Here is a 9,786-nt window from a genome sequence, read left to right as displayed (position 1 = left end):
TAACGCACTTCCTGTCCTTGTGTGGCAATGCTCACTTCACCACTGTATATAGAAGGTGCCATGGTTGTCGTTCGGGGGGGTTTTCCTGGTTTGGACCATAAATAGGGTTTGCTCTTTCGTTCATTGTCAGACACAGCTCCATATCTTTTTGACCAATGGTTTTATGCTGCTCTCCATAGGAGTAGGACACTAGGCACAAAAAAATTTGACCACGACTTTAGGGCATTCCCAGGGGGTATACTCCCACTTCCTGCTATAGGACTTCAGTTTTTTTCTGCCCAGTCAGGAGTAAGGACCTAGTTCATTGCTGTGATCTCTGGTCCTAGCATTTTTTCCTTTTTAAATGAAATGTTTTTTTCTTTTTATTATTTTCTGTTCCTGTGGGAACTACAATCAGCTGCCGGACTGGGCGACAAACTGGATATCCTAGATCCATACAGTCTAGCCAGAGAGCGCGACCTGACCTTAGCTCCACGCTGGGTTGGCCGCAACATAGCCCCACTAGGCGGGGGATGGCCGGCGATTTGAATGTCTTGCGAGGACGCATAGCCCTGGTCACGATCCTAGTCATGACCTCTGCGCCCGCAGCACCCCCATGCCAAGACGGTGGGTGGCCTGTCTGGAGTGGTGCCCTCCTGGTCCCATGGTGTGGTAAGTAGTGTCTTCGTTCCCCTCCCCCCCCCGCCCTTCTGGTGTTCCCTGGGCTGGTTGAACCTCAGACTGCCCTTCCTTCCTCCCCCCCCCCCCCTTACGCTCCTCCTCAATATCGGGATCCCTCTGCAGACCACCCCTCTTTCACCCATACCTAGCTCCCCTCGGGGCGGCCATACCTGATTTTTATGGTGGGGTTGTCGAGCGGACTGGGAAGTAGCTGGCATTATAAGATGGGCAGAACACTTTGTTCCATCCATCTCTTCCATGCATATTTCAGAGATGAAAAATTGGCAGGCAGATTACCTCAGTCGGCAGAAGTTGGATCAGGGAGAATGGTCTCTCCACCAGGAGGTGTTTCATTAACTGTTCCTCAGGTGGGGGACTCCCGATGTGGACCTATTGGTCTCTTGTATCAACAGGAAGGTGCAGAGGATGCTCTTGTAGCTCCTTGGAGCCAATATCGTATAATGTGTGCATTTCCTCCTCTGACTCTTCTGCCTTGACTTCTGGGAAGGATTGAGGCAGAAGGAATTCAGGTCATCCTAGCGGCACCAGATTGGCCTTGCAGGTCCTGGTACGCAGACCTAGTATGGCTGGTCACCGATATCCCTTGGAGACTCCCTCTCAGACAAGATCTAACTCAAGGACCGATATTCCATCCTGCTTCCCAGTCGCTGGCTTTGATGGCCTGGCTATTGAAAGCCAGGTGTTGAGGGGATAGAGGGGTGTCTGAATCAGTGATTCCTAAATTTTTAAAAGCTTAGAAAATCTACTGCTAGGAAGATTTATCCTTGAGTCTGGGCATACATTACTTAGTGTGAGTCCCGGGGGGTTTCCCCCCCATTCCTTCTCGATGTCTCGTGTCTTGGATTTTCTACTAAGAGATGTAGATCAGCTTTTGACCTTGGGTACCATCAAAGGCCAGATATCAGCCCTGGCGATTTTCTTTCAACGCCCGTTGGCCACAAATTCCTTGGTTCAAACCTTTGCTTAGCGGGTCTGTCACCTGGCTCCCCTTGTGAGGTCTCGGTTACCTTAATTTGGTGCTGTTGGTTCTTCAGAAACCGCCCTTTGAAAATATTTGTGAGATTCCTCTGCTCACTTTGACACAGAAGGTAGCTTTCTTGGTAGCTATTATTTCTGCGTGCAAAATGTCGGAGCTGGCTGCGTTGTTCTGTTGTTCCTCTTACCTGGTGGTTCACAGAGACAAGGTGGTGCTTCGTACCGGTCAGTCGTTCCTTTCTAAAGTCGTCTCTGGTTTCCATTTGAATAAAGACACTGTGTTGTCATCTCTCTGTCCTAAGCATCCTAAAGAGATTGCCTTACATTCTTTGACTGTGGTTCGGGCTATTGCGGTGTATGTACCTGGCGGCGACTGAGTCATTCCAGAAATCTGATTCTTTGTCCTTATGGACCCCGTAAGGGGATGGCCGCAAGACCTTTTCCAGATAGATCAGGCAGAGGGTGGTGCAGGCCTATTCCATTAAGGGTCCTTACCCTGTTAAGGTGCATTCTACAAAGGCGCTTAGTGCCTCTTGGGCCTTCCGACAGGCGTCAGTGATGCAGGTGTGAAAGGCGGTCACATGGTCGTCTGTGCACACTTTCACAAAATTTTATAAGGTCGATGTGTTGACATCGGCGGATGCTTTTTTTGGCCACAAGATTTTGAAGGCCGCTGTTGGAGAGGTTTAGTCCTCTTTGAGGGTGTATTTGTTAATTTTGTCAGGTGAGCTCCTGTTTTACCTGGTTGGCTATGTTTAGCCTTTGGGAAGTGTGTTTCTTGCTGTTCTTCCCACCCCTCATATTGACACTGCTTTGGGATGTCTCATCGGCCAAGAAGATATGGAGCTCTGTCCGTCAATGAATGAAAGAGAAAAATGATTTTTGTCTTACCGTAAAATCCTTCTCTGATGTTCATTTAAGGACATAGCACCCGCCCCTCTATTGAGTTGGGTTTTATATTCTGACACTGCTTGTTACAACACTTATGTCCTGTAACAGGAAGTGGGAGTATACCTTCTGGGACTGCCCTATAGGTGTGGTTAAAATTTTTTCCCACCTAATGTCCTACTCCTATGGAGAGGAGCATAAACCCATTGATCAAGAATATATGGAGTTGTGTCTGTCAATGAACATCAGAGAAAAGGATTTTATATTTAAGGTAAGACAAATATCCAGTTTTCTGTATCTCCATTATGTGGCGAGTAGAGGAATTAGTAGTTTACAGTGGACAGCTTGGGCGGCTAGTGTTTTTTCAATTATTTAAGGTCAAAGGGAAGTTACAACGATAATGCATTTCTGGAAAGATCAACATGCATTTTCTGCTGTTGCTGAATTTATTTTAGCCAGAAAACTAATGCAGCCACCTCTGCCTAAAGACTGGTAAGCTGCAATAGGTTTACCTGTTTTTTTTCCCTCTGCTTTAAATATCCTTTGAGAAGACCTAAAAACATTTTGTAATGGTTTGGTATCTGTGAAAGCTATGTCTAGAGGAGTGTGCTTTTAACCATATCTAAAGTATTCATTTTTTTTTTTTTTTTTTTGCCATTTGGCTTTGCATTTGCAGTCATGAAAGTCAGCACTTTTTGTGTTGCCAGTCATCATTGTCTGCTAGAATTGGAAGTACCGTGAGAGGTGAGCGAGATTTCTGTTCCTCCTCCTCTGTGACGTCAGAAACCGAAAGCGACGAGGATCTCATCACTTCTGGTTTTTTTTTTTTTTTTTGACTAGCCTTCACCTACTAGTAAAGCAGCCAATCAAACTGATCAGTTAGATCAGCTGCTTTTAAGGACAGAAGAGAAATCTGCAGTTTAATAGACCCCAGAGCTCTTCATAAAGAGTACCTATCAATACCCAGCTATCACAAAGGATGTTGTTAATCCCTTGTAATGGCAATGAAGTTGAATTAAGGGCGGCACAGTGGTGTAGTGGCTAGCACTTTCACCTAGCAGCAAGAGGGTCGCTGGTTCGAATCCCAACCACGACACTACCTGCCTGGAGTTTGCATGTTCTCCCTGTGCCTGCGTGGGTTTCCTCCGGGTACTCCGGTTTCCTTCCACACTCCAAAGACATGCTGGTAGGTTAATTGGATCCTGTATAAAAAAAAAAAATGGCCCTACTATGTATGTATGAATGTGAATTAGGGACCTTAGATTGTAAGCTCCTTGAGGGCAGGGACTGATGTGAATGTGCAATGTATATGTAAAGCGCTGCGTAAATTGACGGCGCTATATAAGAACCTGAAATAAATAATAAAATAAATAAATTAAAAAAAAAAAATTAAGTACCATGCCCATTCATGCACAAATGCAAATGTACAAATAGGTACACCTATGTACACAGTGATCGCACCACACATATGAGTTATTGCTGGCAACATCAGATTGAAGGCAATAAATCTAGCACCAGACCTCATGTTCAACTTCAAACTGGTAACCTGTTAAGGCTTTAAAAAGCACCGCTTATGGATAATTTAATCTATTGTAGTTTGTGGTGATTCTGCAAGCATGCGCCGTTTTAAACTGTGACATGTTCGGTATCTTTGTACTCTGTTTAGCACCATCTTATATTTTTACCAAAAATGTGTTTGTGTGCACTAAAATGTATTAGTGTATTTTTTCTTGAAAATTTGCATTTGATAAACTGCAGCATAAATATCATGTGACCTAAAAATTTGCAATAGCCACCATTTTATTCTTCAGGCCCTTTGCTTTCAGAAAATATGGGGGGGGGGAGAGTTTAAGTAATTTTCTAGCAAAACATTTTTACATAAAATATTAAAAAGGACCGGTCAACTAGTTTGTCGATCGATACTTTGAACCACGTTTATTTGTGACAAAATGTTAATAATCAATAATATACATATACATACAATCCGTGATGTGTCAATCCATAACCCCTCATGTGGGTGAATGAATTGTGCTGTGCACTTTATTTTATGTATGAATTTGGGTATTATAATATGTGCAAATAGTGCTTAAAACCAAAGCATAACATTACAATAGACAAATAATTTAATTGCTGTAAAATAAAATAAAATTGTCTATAGCAGGAGAAAAAATCCTTGATCCCCAATGTGATTTTGCATGCCAAAGTGTCCTATTCCTTGTTGTCTTCTCAAAGGTGTGCTGTGATAAACTTTGTATCCACCACCAATAACCAAAATACCTACTTACCAGAGGTAAGTATAAATATCGCCTGATCTCAATAAGAGGGCCTCCTCAACCATAAGTTAGGCAAACTTCATCCAGAATATCCGTAGATTAAAGGGAGTGAGAGAGGAAGACTTCCATAGTGAAGTATGAAGCATTTATTGAGTAAAATGGCAATTAAAAGACTTACAATGCTTGCAAGGAGATTCAAGCTCAAACCGGGAAGCAAGGACGCTGATTGCGTTACAAATGGCGGAAATGACATACCACGTTATCCCGTGACCCTACGCTTTTCGTCAGTGCCGTCTGACGTCATCAGGAGTCATGTGTATCGATCGACAAACTAGTCCATTTTAATATTTTATTCAATCAGACTCTGTGGTCTTATAACCAGTGGTTTTTTATATACCGGTAATTATTCATGCAATGATATTATTCTAGTATTTAATAATTTAATTCTCCATCAATATTTTTAACAATTTATTAATGGTTTACATGGGTAGTGGATATATAAAATTTATATTCCGATTTTGATCAAACATTTTTACATGTATTTTTTTTAAATAGACTGAGTCATCTTATAAAACATCTCCTAAAGTTCTGTTGGCAGCTGTGTGCTGTAAGGCGGCAATGGATTGCCTCTCATGCCGCTGGAAAAAGTACTCCACAGCCAGGAATTAGTTTACAATGGTGTTAACAGGGCAGATAAGGAGACAAGCATTTGCCTTGTCATGTGGTGGGACTGCGCTGGAAAAGGTACCCAGCACATTCTCACCACATCTGGTGTGAATCAGTGTTAATTTTGGCAGCAAATTTCAATTTAGTTTTAGTCTTAGAACTAAAATGGCATTTTAGTTTTAGTCCTATTTTAGTCTTCTGCAAGTGTTTTAGTTTTAGTCGTATTTAGTCGACTAAAACTCCAGTATATTTTAGTCGACTAAAACGCCCTACATTTTAGTCGACTAAAACTCATTTTAGTCATCTATAATCAAATGGGTGTAGTTCAATTGTAATTTGTAATGCATTATTTAAGCATTTCTCTACAATTTCCAAACTCATTATATACTACTGCTGGTCCTAGAGTGAAAAATCGAATATGTTATTTATGCTTTGAGCATGCACCAGTGTTAATTTTTGGCAGCAAATTTCGATTTAGTTTTAGTTATAGTCTTTTGACTAAAATGCCATTTTAGTTTTAGTCGTATTTTAGTCATCTGAATTGTGTTAGTCGACGAAAACATTTTAGTCGGTTTTAGTCGACGAAATTAACACTGGTGTGAATGGGCCCTAACAGCTAAGATACTTTTAAAAGTCCAGCTTTTGAACTAATTTACAAGCTTGTCCAAACTAACTTGGTCTCTCCCTAAGCTGTCAGCCTTCTGCATGTGTGGTAAAACTGTACGTAGCTGCGGCCACTTGCAGTATACCGCACTGTGTTCTGGGTACGAGCTCAGCCTTCACAGAACACAGACTAGTCTAGAGTCCAGTCTACAGCAGCAGCGCTCAACCAATCATCGCGAGCGTTGTATTCTATTAATAAAAGCCGCCTCTGAGTCAAAGGTTGTGACCTCATCAGCCCGCCTCTCTGACTCCCAAGTGCCCTTAGGAGATTAATCTGTTCTCCTCTGGAGAAGATTTCTCTGTGTGTAGCTATTCAATGTTTTTTCTGAAGCTATTATCAAGATATAAGAGAAGCCTATCTTACCCACACCTAACAACTGTACTTCCATTTTCTCCATCAGCCCACCCCCCACAGTTATTGCCTTTTGTTTCACTTGACCCTCCCTTCTAGATTGTAAGCTCTAACTAGCAGGGCCCTCTAATTCCTCCTGTATTTAATTGTATTGAAACTGTATTGTCTTCCCTCGCCTTGTCTTCCCTCGCATTGTAAAGCGATGCGCAAACTGTTGGCGCTATATAAATCCTTTATAATAATAATAATATGACTGCTCATTGTTCTGGGCTATTTAGCAGTTTCTGGATCCATTAACCTTGGCGTGTACCTTGGGAACTGTACCCAAACCCCACTATGTTGGGCTGGCCTGTAATGTTCGCTTCAGGCACTGAATTCTGTTAGGCTCTCCACTTCTATGGTTCCCAGACCCTGGGGATCCCTTTGGGGTTATTCCCGTGATGGGGTATGCTAACAACGGCCCCTGGGTTTTAATATCCATCTGCAGTTCATTGCACACACTGTAATTTTAGCGGCAGAGGGGCAGTTATCTACTTTTATTATGGTACTACCTGCCATTTTACCTCTAAAATGTATTCAGTGTGAGCTGTTTAAATGTGGCGTTTTTATTCAATCTAGATTTAATCTCAGGAGGATGAAATAACTGCATCACACCTGGATGATGTATTCCTGCCCGCCTTTTCCTCAGAAATTGCACACAGTATTTTGCTGTATTTCTGCTGCCATCTACAGAGACACGGCCACAATAATACGGTCAGCACTTGGGTTATGTTAGCTCCTTTTTTGGGACATGCAAACCCTATCTATTCCACACTCCATACCCATGAGTACCCCTCTGGGGATCCCCTCTCTTGGCAATGGCGGATCACAGGTGCAATGGAGCTGGGACAAAAGGGCAAAATGGCATGTGTTCTGCAGATGCCCTACAAGAAACTATGAAAACCGCTCAGGGTGATAGCTGTTCCCTTGTTCCTGAATTTCCTATAATGACACAGCTACCCTTATCTGATTGACCCCCCCCCCTCTCAGGCAAACACCATATATCCTGTTGGATAAAAGCAGATTTCGTGCCACTATATATGAATTTTTCGGAAATCTTCCTGCATGTCTACAACCCTTCACGTACTCTATTCCACCTTACCCTGCTCAGGAATCAGAAGCGGAACCTCTTTTGCATGATGATATTATATATTCTGTAGGACATTATTGAGGTTCATGGTTTGGAGCAGAAACATCAGTTTTTCTTCCCCCCCCTGCATTTTATGAGGTACAAGCTACAACTTGGTGCCAAATGCTCTCTACTGGGGACACAATTGAAGCAGTGGGCACTAGTATTTTGCTTAACACCTTGACTCTCTACAGTCTAAATAAGTGCATGGAGACTGGCATAGTACTCTCTAAAGTCTTCTCCAATACATGCACAGATTGATTTTGCACTTAGAGGACTGGCTCAACCCTGAAATGTTTCCCCCCCCCCCCCCTTAAGCTATTTGCTGAGATTTAGCCACTGGCAAATGATTTCAAGAAGAAATGCCCTACTCTGGTAGTGAATTTTGGCATTCAGTTCTCAATAAACACCTAACCGTTCCCATTGTCCTTATTCCTAAAAGTGGTGGGATGTCTGTTACAGTTTAAGTCTCTCCGGGTCCCAGGCCTGTGGGTTCAATCAGTGGTCTCAAAAGGTACAAGATAGAGTTCAAAACTCTACCACCTCACTGCTTTCTGCTTTCAACTTACTCAGATACTTCTAAGGACTGCCAAGTTTGCAGAACGCCCTGAACCACCCCTGGCAGGCAGATTATCCCCCCACTGCAAATTCTGCCTCGCCTGCTTCACAAAGTAGAGCAAGAGAGGGAAACAGTTATTCTACTTGCTCCAAATTGGCCCAAAAAAACCTGGTACACAGGCATACTTGGACTTCTAGCAGATGATTTCTGGTCTCTTCCCAACATGACAGATCTGCTATTTCAAGGGCCTCTATTTCACTCTCCTTCATTGTCTCTGGCTTTAATGGCATGGCTGTAGAAATCGAGAATAAGTTTCAGCCCCCTGTTTGCTGAAATCGAGTCACAAAAGTGCATAACGAACTGTACTCCTTTTTGAGCCATAGGAAAAGTATAGCCAAATGATCTTTGGCTGTACTTTCTAGTTTGAATATGAGTTATGGACCAAAATATGTATGTATGCCAGTAAATTATTGGTCATTTACAAGATGCAGTGGATTTGCATAGAGCAGCCCCGATCCTCTTCTCAGGTCCCCCAGAGCAGGCCACTTGCTATGGAGGACCCCAAGCAGGCTCACTCCTTAGCCGCTGCTCTTCGTGTGTATTCACACAGAGCCACAGCTCGGCCCCACCTTCTCTCTCTTGTCATTGGCTTACTGGCTGTGATTGATTGACCGCAACAGGAGCCAGCTTGTGCACATCGCTTGATCACGATAAGGGCTCAGGTAAGTAATAGGGGGGCTGGGGGAGCTGCTGCAGATGTGTTTTTTTTTTTTTTTTTATCTTCATGCTTGGAATGCATGAAGGTAAAAAACTTTGAGCATTTAGAAATACTTAAATGAACGTATACTGGCAAGACTACATGACTCCAATTGCTAGGGCGAGATATTGATCATTATAGAAGAATAATCTTATCAAAGAAAAATATACGATTGGTCCAAACTTTAAAACAAGGAATTCCTCAATGATAACGAATGGAAGGAACTAGAATAAGAATGACAAGCAAAGACACCTGAGAAATGTGGAGGTCAGGCACATAGGGGGAAAGCTTAGAGAGCTTTAAGCCATTGTTCAGCACCCTGGCATCTAATATTTGTTATATACCTTTAGCTAGTTCTCTATCCAGTTGATGGTTTAAATATATTGTCAGTTCCTTGGTATGCCTTCCCCTTTACTTAGGGCAGACCTGGGCAAACAGTGGCGCTCTCAGTGAGGAAGTTGACATGCTTAGAGAGGCACGCTAACAGATGTCTGTGTGGAGAGCTGCAAGAACTGCCTTAGGAGCTGATCTGTTTTTACCACCCCCTGACCGCCCGTCTGAAAGATCTATTTCCTACCTGGTATTCTTAGCATCACTACATGTTTTCTACATGTTTACATACATATGGACCTTCCCATGTCCAAAATGAATGAGCAAAATTAATTTTGGCCCTCTGCAACAGTTCCGGTTTCTCATCTGTCCCCTAGGGAAAATGAATTGCCTTTCCCTGGTGTGTGGGGTCTTTTTTACTTGATAGTTTGAGTGCTGCTCTATTAATTTGTAGAGATTTATATGCTACTTATT

At 42.7% G+C, this 9,786-nt stretch overlaps 1 protein-coding gene across 5 annotated transcripts in view; it reads left to right on the top strand.

Moving 5' to 3' along the window:
• Window positions 1-9,786, top strand: part of R3HDM2 (R3H domain containing 2) — a 271,423-nt gene that overhangs the window by 116,216 nt on the left and 145,421 nt on the right. The gene's annotated exons all lie outside the window — the stretch shown is intronic.

Source organism: Pelophylax lessonae, assembly GCF_965119305.1.
Source record: "Pelophylax lessonae genome assembly, chromosome: 2".
NCBI classification, from domain to species: Eukaryota; Metazoa; Chordata; class Amphibia; order Anura; family Ranidae; genus Pelophylax; species Pelophylax lessonae.
This window is presented reverse-complemented; position numbering and strand designations above follow the sequence as displayed.